The sequence below is a fragment of the Colias croceus genome, chromosome 7 (genome assembly GCF_905220415.1).
Source record: "Colias croceus chromosome 7, ilColCroc2.1".
Taxonomy (NCBI): Eukaryota; Metazoa; Arthropoda; class Insecta; order Lepidoptera; family Pieridae; genus Colias; species Colias croceus.
The window spans coordinates 6,238,848-6,256,060 of NC_059543.1; the positions used below are offsets into that span (position 1 = coordinate 6,238,848).

General features: G+C 33.2%; 1 protein-coding gene across 1 annotated transcript in view; it reads right to left on the reverse strand.

Moving 5' to 3' along the window:
• Window positions 1–17,213, reverse strand: part of LOC123693147 (acid sphingomyelinase-like phosphodiesterase 3a) — a 37,490-nt gene that overhangs the window by 20,086 nt on the left and 191 nt on the right. The gene's annotated exons all lie outside the window — the stretch shown is intronic.

Here is a 17,213-nt window from a genome sequence, read left to right on the forward strand (position 1 = left end):
ATGCGTGGAACATAATTGATGTGAAATACATCTGCCCCATACAGGGGACACTAGATTTAACTATTATTATTACTAAATATGGTCATGCAGCTTAAACAAACTACAATGTAAATTAATATGCAATTTATAAACAAACCACAGTGTTGACGCTGATTTGATGAATAATTTGCATTTGCAATTAACAATTTGCAAGTTAATCTTTATTAATATCCATGAATTATATTTTTAGTTAATCATGCGTACATTTGATATGCATTTCATAACACAAAAAGTTACTATTTAACATTACATTCTTCTTGGTACTTAGGTATTGTAAAAAAATCTAACCTTACGTGTAGTTAAGACAATTTTATAACTTACCTACAGTCCTGGCACGCCAGATCTTGTTTGAATAATTCCATGTAAACATCTACGTGTATCACTTTGTATATTATAAGATATACTGTATATAATAGCATACATAACTTAACCTTCCCTAGCCTATCTAAGCTACAAGACGTCATCCTTAAATCATATACCGGTTCACTAGACCATTGACAAAGATTGATCTATTATAGGCCGCAATTAGTGCCATATAGCAAGCGCTCGCTAATAATGAAACATTAATGAAATCGATGGGAAATTGCGATTAAGAATGACAGACAATCGCGACCTAGTTTTGAATGAAAGCACATAATAAAGGAATCATTAAAATAGAGCCGTGTAATTGACAAAGACTTAAAACAGGTTAGGCAAATGGCGGTATCGGTAATTTTTATCATATGCTTTATATATTTATCTGTATATTTAACCAAGTAAAAAATAGGGTAAAGATTAACATGTATTTATTGAGTCACACAAATTTTCATAAGTATATTTGGGCAACATACTTACTACTTACACACAATTGTATTTTTTACATAGCGACTAAAGCACAGGCCATAAAATATTATATATATCGAGCTTTCGATCATTTTATTAAGCCGTAACTGAACTCTGAACCCTTACACACATACTATCCTACAACCTGCGAATTGTACTAAAAGTTCCGCTAATAGTTATCGGAAGCCAGACCGCAAATCTAGGATAATGTTTGCTTCAATTTCGCGTTCCTAATGTTTGTTATACTAGTAACGTTACCTAATGCTTGATAGTTGTATTTTCGAAATGCGATTATTTGCATATTAGCTCGATGATTGGACATTTAGTAACGTAATGATGAATCATCTCTAATTAATATAAACAATTTTACACTATGTTACTATTAACATAGTGTAAAATTGTTTATATTAATTTTCATCGTTATGTTTTTTATACATCATCATCTAGGCGTCGCCTTGGATTGGCGGAAGACGCGGGGTTGAATCCCACCTCGGGATAATTTTTTATTCTATTCTTTAAAAATTTATATTATTCTATAATAAGGTATAAAGTATTTGAATTCCATGAAACAAAAAAATTTCAAAATTATTTTTAACAATAATTAAAAGAAACTTTTATTAATATTCATCAATTTCATTTATCAATCTACTGACATAATAGCTCATATTGGTATTTGGGATTTAGAATTATAATATAGCAACTATTGGCTCCAAATCCTCTTGGGACGTAACGTATAAAATTCTACTAAAGACTCGAGATAATTCACAAAGTAATAAACGGTACCACAACTGTATATAATTGTCATTTTCTAACACTTAAGCGGTAACACATGCACTGCATATATTTCCCGTACCATATTGTGCTGGCATTACTAATGCACCTTCATTGTTTGAATGCAAACATTTAAAAATCTTATAACTACTTCTATTATACTTCGGAAACCGCAACATTGCAGAAAAATGAAATTCACATCGAACGAACAAACGAAATTTAAAAAGGCAATTATAAATCTTGTACACACATACAACACAAGTTGGCTATTATTTCTTCATCCTTCCTTTAAAAATACTGTTTTATAGAACAATGTTTCATCCTAAACGTAATATTATTTAGGACCATGTAGACAACGGCAATGTAATACAATTTTTTATGCATGAAACATAGGTACTGATTAACATGAAAATAAATGAGGATGTAATAAAATGTCTCTTAGTCAATATTGGAACATGTGAATGAATCAGGTCGTAAAGATACGTAATATTATTTATAAGAACAATGACTTCTATAAGGACCACGCGAACATAGCCGCGGGTTACAGCAAGTTTGCAAAAATACTGCCAATTTAAATGGCATCATAATTCAAATAGGATTATTGGATTAAAAAGTCTATCCGTAATAGTCTTTATAACTACCCATTTTAGTTTGAAAATGCTTGAGCCTGAATTGATATTAAACCTATTAATTACCCGATTAAGGCAGTGGTTTATGACCGTTCTTATACACCTAAAAGTATGAGATTCGTATTATCTATAATATTAATTTTATTTATAAGATATAATATGTCTTAAACTGCATAGATGAAAACATACAGTGTGTCCCGTAAGTAGTGGACCAACGGGTTACGGGGAGTAGAGAGACTTATTTTCTAACAAAAATAATAAAATTTATTGCCCTAGACCATTTATCCATCAGGGCCACGACTTACGGGACACCCTGTATATTTATTAACATGATATAATATAGCTATAACTGTATAGATGAAAACATATTATATTTATCTGAGTCTGATCTACTTAGATCTAACTAAATCCTTATAAAACTTGAACGAGTAAGACTGCAGCTTACAGCGCAACTTTGCTTTACAAAAATAGAGAAGCAACTCAAAGTACTTTAAAATTAAACTTAGCTATGTTTTATTCATCCTTAAACATAGCTTAGATCACATTTTCCGTAAACATGTATTTTTTGTCTAAATATAATAATATAAAGCTCTATTTTTAGTCTATCTAATCATTTCAAATTCTTCAATATTAAATCTTATAAATTTGTTTTGAATGGCTAATTACTAAGCTTAAGTAACCCTTGTCAATACAGACGACTTCATAATTTTGTAATGCTTTACAAAGAGTTCATATACAAACATGTTCACACGGAAAATCCACGGAAAAGCATACATTCATCGAATATAATTTCTAACGCTTCTGTAAGTAATATAATATATAAGGTCTAATATCTTCCCATATTCCCTTTATATAATAACTTCAAAGCAGCATATGTTCGTAAATAAAATGCTAGTAATTTGAAATTGCTGGAAAATTGAAATTATCTGAAGACCGGATCGCATCGAGGTTATTGACCCTGTATATTGCGCAAAACGGAAAAGGCGAGAATTGCTTTCTCAAAATATATTTTATCTGTTCGTGTAAAATTGTGTTTGTGTGTGGATAAAAGACATGAATTACAAAAAGATTAAGTATAATTAAAATGAATCATTACGTTTTTGAGGTATTAGATTTTCATATTGTAGTTTGGGACACACTGTTGGTTTAGTTATGACATTACTAGCTTTCCGCCCGCGGCTTCGACCGCGTTTTCATAGAAATCCCCGCATAGTTCCTGTTCCCGTGGGATTTCCGGAATAAAGCCTATCCTATGTGTTAATCCAAGTTATCTTCTATATGTATGCTAAATTTCATTGTAATCGGTTCAGTAGTATTTGTGTAAAAGAGTAACAAACACACACATACACATCCTCACAAACTTTCGCATTTATAATATTAGTAGCATAGGAAGTAGGATAGGATAGGATAGGATATAGTAATTAAATTAATCTTTAAATTGAAAAAGCATCTTCCAGCTCTTAATAAATCCAAATATAGATAATTCATTTGAAAGAAGCCACGCAAAATCTCCAAAGACCACAGACAACATTACTGCTCTTTCTGTAACTCAGCCGAGCCGTGCCTTGATTAAATTTGTATAAGAACCCGTATAAGCTTGATAATGTTCATGTATATTATTTATTAATAGTATCCAGCACTTTTTAATACCAATTAAAAGATTGGTTTTTAAAAATGTTGTACGTCATAGTTAAATATACACGATTAAAATATTACTTAGAGCTTAATAAAAATGTATTAGCGCGTGGGAGTGACATTTACACTTTTTGGTTTTCAACAAAAATACATCAGCATTTATGAATTAATTTTATCCATGCCTATTCCTTTATATTTTTATCCAATTCAAATCAGGGCAAATTACGTGAGACATTCACAAACCGAAAATAACTGACAAGGCCAGGATTTATATTGATAACAGGATTTATTATTTATTTATGCAGGTGCATGGAATGTTTTATTTGATTTGCACCACTGAGCCACCACTGATCTACTCTCAGTACACTCTTAGTACTCAACTCATCTTCAAAATGTGGACTAATTAATATCAAAACAAGATATGAGTAACTTAATTTAATAAGATAACAAAAATTCTCAATGCAAGAATCCATCTTTCAAATACATTTAAAAATATTACACGTTAAGAGTAACAAGTTTAAAAAAGCTACCTAGCTAAAAATAAACTTTGTGCTTATGCTAAACTAAAAGTGGATTACTTTGAACAGTTTTATAAAAAGGACTTCAAATTCAATTGAGACCGAAATATTTTAAAATACTGTTAGTTTACTGCGTTAAATCATTTAACCAAAAGTATTAAAACGTATATTTTTTAGCTTTTATGTGAATGTATTTAAAAAGGTACACCCTTTTTAAATACATTTGTATAACAAATTAGCTGTTCCATTTTATTAACTCTTAATGCTATTAGGTGATATCATAACACAATATAACCTTTGTCACGATATTAGGCTTATGTAAAAATTTCCTGAACAGAAAACAAGCCTGTGTCATAATATATTACTATTAAATGACATCACTACATAATATAAAACAAAGTCGCTTTCTCTGTCTCTATGCACACAAAGGGTCTATGCTTAGATCTTTAAAACTACGCAACGGATTTTGATGCGGTTTTTTTTAATAGATAGAGTGATTCAAGAGGAAGGTCTTAGTATATAATTTATTAGGTTTTAGACAAAGCGGGCGAAGCCACAGGTGGTAAGCTAGTAGTTTAATAAGGCTTTTATGAACTTAATCATTTTATTTTCGTTTTAATTATCTGCAATAGTGACACATAAACAACATCAAAAGTCGAAAATAAAAACAAAATAATATAATATTAATTAGTCTATTTATCCCGTACGGAATCTCTATCTATCATATTATTACCATCCATAATTCGATGTTATTTTATTTTGCAAATTAAGCATTTAAAACGGAAATTAATTGTTATAGTTCAGGATACATCGCCCATTTTTGCAAGTGACTACTATCAAGCTAATTTTCCGTTTGTAGCTTTATTTCGATGAGACGCCCAATGATTTCGTGTACGAAAGTCTCGATTGTGGTAGCTAACAGAGATAACAAGGATAAAAAATTTTGATTTGATGGTTCTCAAATATTTATTACTACTTAACTGAATTTTTTTTTGTTCAATCTCAAGATAATTACCTAAATTATTGGAAAAAATATTTGTCCTACAAAATCTATGGTTGGTTCAAAGAGTTCCCCTTTCCAAAGTGTATCGATAACGAGGTCATCATAAATGATTACTAACAAGCTGATTTTTTTGTTTTCACTTAGTTAATGTTTATATAATTCAACAGACATATTGTCCTACAAATTGCGTAATAAATATTTGAGAACCATCAAATCAAAAAATTTTATCCTTGTTATCTCTGTTAGCTACCACAATCGAGAGTTTCGTACACGAAATTATTCGGTGTCTCATCAAAATAAAGCTACAAACGGAAAATCAGCTTGATAGTAGTCACTTGCAAAAATGTGCGATGTATCCTGAACTATTATAATTATTTCTGTCATATAAGCATAAACAAATAATATATATACTACTTTCAGCAGAATATAGTTCGATTAAAAAACAAATGTAAGAAATTAAAAGAATAATATACAAACAAATACCTAGGTACAAATAATCTCTTTTGAGAGTGATACATGCGTAGGTACTTGCAGTCCATTTTAATGCCAATTATTAACCACTCATTGCAAAGTACAAAATATTAATTATTTTGGGAGTAATTTTCTTTTTTTTTTTCAATACATTGGTTGCTCGGGTTGCTTGGAAGAAATTGCTTAAAGCAATAAAGCCGCCATTTCAATCAAATGTCCTGTCTGTCTGTCCTGTCCTGTGTCTTTTTGTATGCAATAAAGTCTAAAGACTATAAATAAATAAATAAATAAAACCAACAATTCACGTCACAATTTCAAGGCACAAAAAAATGTCAACCCAATAATAAGCCTTTGACTGCTACCACAAAAGCCGTCATACTAAAGTGAAACCAACCACTCGAACCATCTCGATTTCTCAGATCATGATAATTCTGAGAAAGCATTTAATAATAGTCGACGTTCAATAGCTGTGACTTTATAAATTGATAGATTGTAACTGTATTATATAACCATATATCTAGCCAATATTATATAGCTGAAGAGTTTAATTGTTTGTTTGAACGCGCTAATCTCAGGAACTACTGATCCAATTTGAAAAATTCTTTCGTTTTTAGGCAGCCCATTTATCGAAGAAGGTTATACCATCTCGCTAAGACCAATAGGAGAAGAGCACTGCGAGTAAAACTGCGAGGCACAGCTAGTACGATATATAGGTGATAAAATATTATATACTTCCTTCGTATTCTAAAATTAAAAAAAAAACGTGCACATGACACACACTGTTAAATTCTTTTATATCGCGGGTCTCAAACCATAGGGGCGTATCCACAAAACCCCTACTTTTCAGGAGAGACAAAAAACTTAATAACTTTTTTTGTGATTGAGCCACCTTGTTGTGTTTTTGCATGTAGCTATATATTTACACTGCAGTTAATATGGAATGCTTGGTTTTAAGATATTCCCTCTGTAACACTAGTTTTTAGCTGATACGTCTATTTGCCATGACGAATAGACGGCAAAACTCCGTCAAATTTCCCCCATAAATGTATGGAATTTATGGACGTAAAATCCTTCTCCTTAAATTATTAATATTTATACTTATATTTATTTTTACCTAGTCGGTAACTCAAAATATTGTTATTTAGGAATGAGAACCCATCGAAATTAACGTTATTTACGCGGTTTTTAAAATTCTTACGCCTGTTTGGCTTGGCATTTATATTGATAGGCGTTTGAATTCAAAGTAGAGGTATAAACCAGTTTTATTCTACAATCTAGACAAAAAAAAACAAATGGAAGTAATTAACTAGTTACACAATATTTTCTGTGTTAAAATAAAAATAAGCATATAAAAAAATTAAATTTATTTATAAATCTGAACATAGTTACTTAGGTACCTACTTTAAATGACTAAAGTCACAAACATTTTTAACTACGTTAAAAACAACCGACTTCAATATGTAACGGAAAAGTAAAAAATAAAAAAAAAAAGATTTGATGTTATTAATTTTAACATATTATTTAGATGTGCTTTTTACTAAATAGGTTTGATACTAAGTGCTCAGTGCTTGGCACTGACTTCAAAGCTATTTAATAAATAACTAGCACATCTAAATAATATGTAGTAATTAATAATATCAGATTTTTTATTTTTTACTTTTCCGTTATTGAAGTCAGTTGTTTTTAACGTAGTTATTTTTATTTAATACTTTTTAACTAGTGTATTTTTCAACACGAATCAAACGAGCCCAAACTCGATAAAGTTGAGTCAATATATTACTGAGTTCCTATGGCCACCTTCCGATTCCATCATCAAATCAGCTCTATGTCATGATAATGTTTCATCGTTATCCAATTTACATACGTATACAAAATTTCAGCTTAATCGGTTACCGGGAAATGTATCAAAGTTACTTGCTAGATTTCAATTAAGTCATCGAGATCAGACAAAAATGCTCATTAAATAAAAACTGCTAGGCCTATCCGAATAAATTTTTTATGAGACCAATTCGACACCATTACGCATCAAACAAAAAAATAATCACATAGATCGGTCCAGAAACCTCGGAGTAATCGGTGTACTTACATAAAAAAAATATACCGGCCAAATTGATAACATAATTTTTACATGATTTGCTGGAGACATCATTACATATCTTAGCATTGAAGCTACCACTCAATTTCGATTTTGTCCTGGGCAGCAAAGAATCAGGTGTTCCACATTGGTAAGCTTGGTGATATAAGTATACAAACATGTTGAGACTTCATTTGCCCCTCTGTTTCTCTCGTACTCTGGCCAAAAGTAACAGTAGCCCTGTTTGCTCACTGCATTATGTATTGTGAAATTCATAAAGCCCAATTTTCTTTTATAAAAGATAGGTTTACCCAAAACTAATGGACAGTATAATACTGCTTCGAAATCAAATACAGGTACAGAAAAGAAGAGTAGAGTCAACCATTGCCTTTAATTTTTCTTCTTCTTTGGCATATTCTTTCCTATTAACATGTTCTTCATTATACTCCTCCTGTTTTTCTTTCTGTTCTTCTTCGGGTAACTGCTCAAACTTATGACACCAACATTGGTTTATCCTCGGCTTGTGAAAATCTTAACCTTATTATTCTCCATGCAATGTTCTTTATAAAATAACTAGCTTACCACCCGCGGCTTCGCCCGCTTTCTCTAAAACGATTTGAAATTTAAACTATCCTGTCTCTCAAGTTGGATCGAACTGCACATGGTGTGCGAATTTTATTATAATCGGTTAAGTGGTTTAGGAGTCCATTGAAGACAAACATTGTGACACGAGATTTATATATATTAAGACTAGCTTACCGCCCGCGGCTTCGCCCGCTTTCTCTTAAACGATTTGAAATTTAAACTATCCTATCTCTCAAGTTGGATCGAACTGCACATAGTGTGCGAATTTCATTATAATCGGTTATGTGGTTTAGGAGTCCATTGAAGACAAACATTGTGACACGAGATTTATATATATTAGATATATATATAGATATCTCCATGGGCACTATGTTGATCAAACGTGCCATATAGTTAGTAATTATTTGATCCGTTTTCACTTGTTGATCCGGTTGGTATTTGTGGATCCATTGCCACACCACCGTCCGTATGTGGATCCGAACGGAGCCACAAGTGTCACCATCAGTAATAATAATAATTACGTGCTTTTTATACAAATCCACCTTTTTTGCGTTTTAGCTCTTGTTGATCCGATTCAAATGAGCCAATCAGAGCCCACCGAGCTCAGCCATTGGTCGCTTGCGGCCTTAGCCATTTGAAGGTTTAAAGACATTTATTCCCGTTATAGAAACGTATGTTGCCGTTCGCCTTACATAATTTGTTCGGATCTTCGGGAGGGCAAGATAGCTAGCTCGTCTATTAGGATAGTGGCGATTTTTTGATGAGATTATGATATTTGAATTTATGTTTTTATGTAGCGCTTTGCGGATGAACATGCACGTATTTTATAAAAGTATAATTGTTTTAAATTCATTATTTTAGTATCGTCGTAGATTTTATTTGTAGAAGTTAAAAAGGATAGTTATAGATAGTTTTAATGATTTTATTTTGTTTGTTTTATTTTATTTTGTTTAATTTATTTTTTAGGTGGTCGATGTGATAATTCCATTTCAGAGAGCTGTCGATTCGCAAACCTAGGCATTTCTCGTGGGTTTTATGTTCTAATACAACACCGTTAATTTTAAGTGGAGCGTGTGGTGGAATAATTTTGTTATGAGCTTTTAATTTAGATATATTTATTTTTAGTAGATTGCATTTATTTATTTAATTTATTTAAATCATTTTGTGCTTGCGGCTTGCGCTATCATGTCATGTATAGAGGGACCAAAATAAAACAGACAGGTGTCATCCGCATAAAGTGTTAGGTGACCATAGTTTAGCTTTAAATCTCTGAAATTATTAATATAAATTAAAAAAAGCAATGGGCCTAGAATCGAACCTTGTGGTATGCCACATGTAATTGGTAAGGGAATGCTATCATGGTTATCTATTTTAACTATTCGTGATCGATTTTTTAAATATGATTTCAGCATATCTAGTGCTTTACCATTAATGTTAATGGATGCTAATTTATTTATTAAAAGTTCGTGAGAAACGGTATCAAAGGCCTTTTGTAGGTCAATAAACACTCCCAAAACTATATTGTTTGCGTCAATGTTCTGTTTTATTTTAATAGTTAGGTCCATAGTCGCTGACAGAGTGTTACTTTTTGGCTTAAATCCGTATTGACGCACTGAAATAAAATTAAATGAGTCTAAATATTTTTCTAATCTCGTGTGTAAAATCTTCTCCAATATTTTTGACAATACTGGCAAAACCGAAATTGGCCTATAGTTACCAGTTCAAATTTTGAGCCACTCTTATAGATAGGAGTTACCTTCGCTATTTTTAACGAGTCCGGAAAACGTCTTTGACTTATGGCTTGGTTAAAACGGTATGATTTAATTTATAACCGACTTAAAAAAAAAGGAGGAGGTTATCAATTCGGCCGGTATGTTTTTTTATGTATGTACACCGATTACACCGAGCTTTCTGAACCGATTTACGTGATTCTTTTTTGTTCGATGCGGGATGGTGTCGAATTGGTCCCATAAAAATTTTATTCAGATAGGCCCAGTAGTTTTTATTTTATGAGCATTTTTGTCTGTATTTGTAAATGTTGCAAGTGCAAGTTTGAAGTCGGTTGTTTTTAACGCAGTTATCTACTTGTTCTTTGATGCATTTAATTGCTTATGTAGTAATACCATCAAGACCTGTACAACAGTTTGAATTAAGGTTATTTATAATTATATATTTTTTTACTGGCTGGTAGGTCTGAACTTATTAGTGAGGTAATTTTTTAAAATTTCGTAGTTGTCTTTAGATTTCCTCTCCTTTGAGTTATAAGATGTCGATTCTGGGAAACCAGTAAAAATTACATTTTTTTCGCGGCTCTTTCTGTCCCGTAGTTCCTTGATTAAGTTTTAAATTATATGAAGTTGATTTTTAGACGTAAAACCCGATGGATTGGCTGACTGATTTATTGATTAAAGATTTAATTCCAGTGATTTTATTTTACTCTCACCCTAGTTTATCTGGGATTCTAATTGAGAAATAGTACTCTTCAATATGTTTTGTTCAGTAATTATCATACATGCTGATGACTTAATTTCATTAATTTGATTCGTATTTTGGCGAATTAAATTCAAGGATTGTTCGTTGGACGATTTAATTTCGGTCATCATCATCATCATCATCATCAGCCCATATACGTTCCCACTGCTGGGACACGGGCCTCCTATGAGGGTACAGGCCATAATCCACCACGCTGGCCAAGTGCGGGTTGGCGGATGACACATGTCGTCGAACTTTTTAATTCTTCGACATGTCGGTTTCCTCACGATGTTTTCCTTCACCGTTCGAGCAGTGGTGATGTTACAACATGCGCAGATAAATTGAAAAATCAATTTATTTCCTGCGCGCTCGCCTGGTCTCGAACTACGGACTTATCGATTCGAAGTCCGAGGTCTCACCACTGAGCCACCACTGCTCTTAATTTCGGTAATTTTTGTTTTTACCTCAGAAATGTTTTCATGAATTTTGTTTACTATTTGTTCATTTGAGCATACATATTTTTCAAGTAATGTACCAATACGGCTCAACTCCGACCGAATATCCTTCATATCTTCACTACATCTGCAATCTTGTTCTAGCGGTTGTTTCTGTTTTCTGTAAGTAATTTGAGTATCAGTTGGCGTAGAACTCGTAGAAAACGAACTTAGCTTCGATAGATCGGGATGCGATCCACCGGCAGTAGGTACCCACTGCACCACTGCTGGTTAAACGTGTTGGCGATCTGCGTACACTCATATTTACTCCGCAATGGATAATTTGTGCAGGAATATGAGTCGTCATTTGTTTGACCTAAATCTAACATTTTAATTATTTTATCAGATTGATATCAGAGTCAGGGCAAAGGCGAATAAATATTATGATAATTATCTTGATATTTACTGATGATTCAAGAGGTAGGTTGTTATTTGTAGGTTGCATACTACTTGAGAATTATCACCGTCACTGTATGACGAAAGCTTCGTCCAAATATCTATCTTTTTAGGGTTGCGTATTTTTAGTTTCACAACGTTTTCTATAAGTTTCAATTGAATTACGGTCGACTTCTTCAACTTCCATAAAACTCAGGAGATTTTTTGCTAGCCCTAATTTCATATCCCCATGTCAATGTCATGCAAGTGCATATAAATGGAACAGATCAACATACGACTTATGATTTGATATATAAAACGGAGTCAAGAAGTGTTTGAGCATTTCAAAATTTGAACCGTTACTGAGTCGTGTTCGTCTAGTCTAGGCGGATTTAGCAATGTATGGAACATTACCTAACTATAATATATTTTTGTACGGAGCCAACAAATACTGTAGTGTTTACGAAAAATTAATCTAGGTTACCTAATATACAGTTTCGTTTTGTCGGATCAAATAAAGCTGTAATTTTGATAATATAAATGGATCTGATCAACATACGACTTTGGATTTGGTATATAAAACGGAGCCAACAAGTGTTTATGGGTTTCTGAATTTCGGCCGTTACGGAGTCGATTCAGTTCGAGATCTTAGCAATAAAAATGTTGAGTATATCAGTTTCTCTATGAATACGTTTGGCAACATCGCTCAAATATTTGCGCCGTTGCCACTCCGGGCAAGATCTATGCAACCGGAGTCGAGTAATATTGGGGTAAAGGTGGAGTCAGGAATGCACGGCAGTCGGGCTGGATCAACTTAGTGCCCAAGTTGGTATTTATATATATATATATATATATATATATATATATATATATATATATAAATAAGCCCGACTGCCGTGCATTCCTGACTCCACCTTTTACCCCTTATTACTCGACTCCGGTTGCATAGATCTTGCCCGGAGTGACAACGGCGCAAAGTTTTGGGCGATGTTGCCAAACGTATTCATGGAGAAATTGATATACTCAACATTTTTATTGCTAAGATCTCGAACTGAATCGACTCCGTAACGGCCGAAATTCAGAAACCCATAAACACTTGTTGGCTCCGTTTTATATACCAAATCCAAAGTCGTATGTTGATCAGATCCATATATATTATAAAAATTAAAGCTTTATTTGATCCGACAAAACGAAACTGTATATTAAGTAACGTAGATTAATTTTTCGTAAACACTGCAGTATTTGTTGGCTCCGTACACAAACATAGGTAATGTTCCATACATTGCTAAATCCGCCTAGACTAGACGAACTCGACTTCGTAACGGTTCAAATTTTGAAATGCTCAAATACTTCTTGACTCCGTTTTATATACCAAATCATAAGTCGTATGTTGATCTGTTCCATTTATATGCACTTACATGACATTGACATGCGGATATGAAATTAGGGCTAGCAAGAAATCTCCTGAGTTTTATGGAAGTTGAAGAAGTCGACCGTAATTCAATTGAAACTTATAGAAAACGTTGTGAAACTAAAAATACGGAACCTTTCGTCATACAGTGACGGTGATAATTCTCAAGTAGTATGCAGCCTACAAATAACAACCTACCTCTTGAATCAGGGCAACTCTTTGGCGAACTCTACACGTAAGATCCATATTGTGATCCGTCAATATTTACTATCGGATTACGATATTTATTGACGTGTAGGGTAGTGTATTGACGGATCACAATACAGGGTTAGTTTTCAATGACCAGCCAAAATTTAAAATTAAGATCTAGATATTAAACCAAAGGTACATTTGAAACATTATTGTCGAATAAAATAAAATAAAAATAAAAGCATTCATTTGAAAATGTCTTAAAAATTGCCTAAATCGTAAACACCGCCAGAATCAATGCACTTGGGTGCGTGCGCGCATCGCCAAATTTATGTGTGTGCTAACTTCTACCTATCTAGGTTGTTGAACTGAATTGTGCTTTTGTAATGTCCACACGTTCGCTTTTTAGTGGTGGTCAGGAATGAAATCTAATTTAAAAAAAAACGTTATTTTTTTCATTAGATCTAAAATGTTATCGATTCTGAACCATTTCTGAAAATTTGGCCGGTCATTGAAAACTAACCCTGTATATCGCTGGATTTCTGGAACTCCTTGTGATCTGATCCCAGGACCTACATCGCAATATTTATCTTGCCGTCATCACTTCTGGCTCGTACAAAGAACGTTTCAGTACTGACGCGATATGTATTTATGGTGTAGGGTGTGCTGTGATCCCTCCCAAGATACATCAGTAAATATCAAGATAATTATCATAATATTTATTGACGTGTAGCGTTCGCCTTTGCCCTGATTCGGATATCAATCTGATAAAATAATTAAAATGTTAGATTTAGGTCAAAAACAAATGACGACTCATATTCCTGCACAAATTATCCATTGCGGAGTAAATATGAGTGTACGCAGATTGCCAACACGTTTAACCAGCAGTGGTGCAGTGGGTACTGCCGGTGGATCGCATCCCGATCTATCGAAGCTAAGTTCGTTTTCTACGAGTTCTACGCCAACTGATACTCAAATTACTTATAGACAACGGAAACAACCGCTAGAACAAGATTGCAGATGTAGTGATGATATGAAGGATATTCGGTCGGAGTTGTGCCGTATTAGTACATTATTTGAAAAATATGTATGCTCAAATGAACAAATAGTAAACAAAATTCATTCAATTAAACATTCATTTCAACATTTCATTCAATTAAACAAAATCATTTCGGCGGTATGGCAACCATTTAGAATCGTCTGAAAAGTATGGCATGGCGATTTTCGTAAATGGCTGCACGACGATGGTTGCCTGTGCAAAAGATAGCCTGGTACCAATGGTTGAATTGTTTTTTAAAATCAACGCATTCGCGTCGGTATGGCGGGATTTATGTCACACCGGAAAAGTATGGCATGACACTACCGTCTACATCTTTTTTATGGGCTATCGGTAAATTCTAAAATGTTTGTGTTACAAATCGTTTGACTTTCGCTATTTTTCCGACGAGTTCGACTAACGCCCACGCGACTAAGCCGCCGGTACCAGCGTTCACACCATCATTTTTCTTTTTGTCATTGCGTACTAAGCTTCTTGGTACTAAGACCCCTGTAGAACCGCCATCCTGTTACAAATGACTCGAAATTTTGTGTGAATATCTCCCGATCTACTAGGTTTGCGAATCGACAGCTCTCTAAAATGGAATCATCACATCGACCACCTAAAAAATAAATTATCAGCACTTCTTAGATCTCTGCGTAATATTACTTCTTGCATTCCTCATAAATTACGCCACACCATCTACAACACGTTAGTAAAGCCGCACCTAATGTAAGTATTTAATAGAAGTATGGGGGAGTGCTTACAAAAATAAATTAGCGCCACTCCAAATTTTACAAAATAAAATCATTAAAACTATCGTTAACTATCCTTTTTTAACTTCTACAAATAAAATCTACGACGACACTAAAATAATGAATTTAAAACTATTATACTTTTATAATACGTGTATGTTCATCCGCAAAGCGCTACATAAAAACATAAATACAAATATTATAATCTCAACATCAAATCGCCACTATCCTAATAGACGAGCTAGCTATCTTGCCCTCCCGAAGATCCGAACAAATTATGGAAGGCGAACGGCAACATACGTTTCTATAACGGGAATAAATGTCTTGAAACCTTCAAATGGCTAAGGCCGCAAGCGACCAATGGCTGAGCTCGGTGGGCTCTGATTGGCTCATTTGAATCGGATCAACAAGAGCTAAAACGCAAAAAAGGTGGATTTGTATAAAAAGCACGTAATTATTATTATTACTGATGGTGACACTTGTGGCTCCGTTCGGATCCACATACGGACGGTGGTGTGGCAATGGATCCACAAATACCAACCGGATCAACAAGTGAAAACGGATCAAATAATTACTAACTATATGGCACGTTTGATCAACATAGTGCCCATGGAGATATCTATATATATATATATATATATATATATATATATATATATAGTAAATTCACTAAAGTTATTCCACGCATTAGAATTACATCAACTCGCTTTGGCATCTCACTGCAGAATGATCGTGTTTCCGTGTTGTTGACATGACGATACGTCCACCAACTTGCTCTGTGACGTCCTCCTAGTGACGAAATCTGGAGACAGCAATACTAAAATATGTAGACGTATGTGCATACGTCCGCAGTGATGACTAAATATCTCCAGGATTATGTTGACATTGATGGTCGTATGTGCATACGTCTATATAGCTCGACACAATGATTTCAGGTTAAAATAAAACAAACAGTCGCATGTGTATACGTCTATAAGGCACGTCAAAACTGCCTCAATAAGCAATAATATTGCTCTTACGTCTATTATACGGCTATATGGCCTAACAATAATTGCAGACTGTCTAGCTTACGGCAAATAATATCTTGCATTTTATACAAAAAGTAATCGGTATTAAATTATAAGAAAAATTGAGGTTATGTATTGCTTAAAGTAGAATCCAATGGCATTAAAAACGAAAAATCGCATTTTTGCATATACGCCCCTATGGTTTGAGACCCGCGATATTATTGTGATACTATAGTATTTATATGTGATATTATTAAACATCACTATTATTTTCTGGTCCTTGTGTTTACAGATTAAAAAAAAACATTGAAAATCAACGTAGCGGAGCGTCGAATTGGTAATTAGATGAATGTGATAACAACATTACGAAGAAACCAATATGGTGAGCCTAAAACAAGAACAACCAGCTGAGAGCCTCCATTGAAATGACAAATGCACTAATAAAAGAAATCTTACATCAACAAGAGTATGGATGAACGTATGTTCCATAAATAGGTAGGTTCTGTATAAAAATTGTTAAAGAGATAAATTATAATATTTTGGATGCGCCGGTGAATCCGCGGGATCAAGCTAGTATACGTATTGCATAATTATGTATATATAGCGTATAAAAGATTCAGCTAGCTAAAATTTAAGAAACTTAGTCACAAACATCAATTTCAACGAGGAAGATAAAACTCACTTTAATAACATCAATAGGTACAATATACAACACACAGTATATTATATTGATGTTATTTCATTATTTTGGTGTGTACAATAAAGCTTTCATTCATTCATTCATTCATTCATTATATAGCTATATTAGGAGCCTGGGTCACTAAATTGATGTATCAAATTATGGTGTAAAAATAAATAATTTATTATTATTATAATTTATAGCTTTTATTTAACAAAAAAGCAGTGACAAAGTTGAATCAAGTTGTA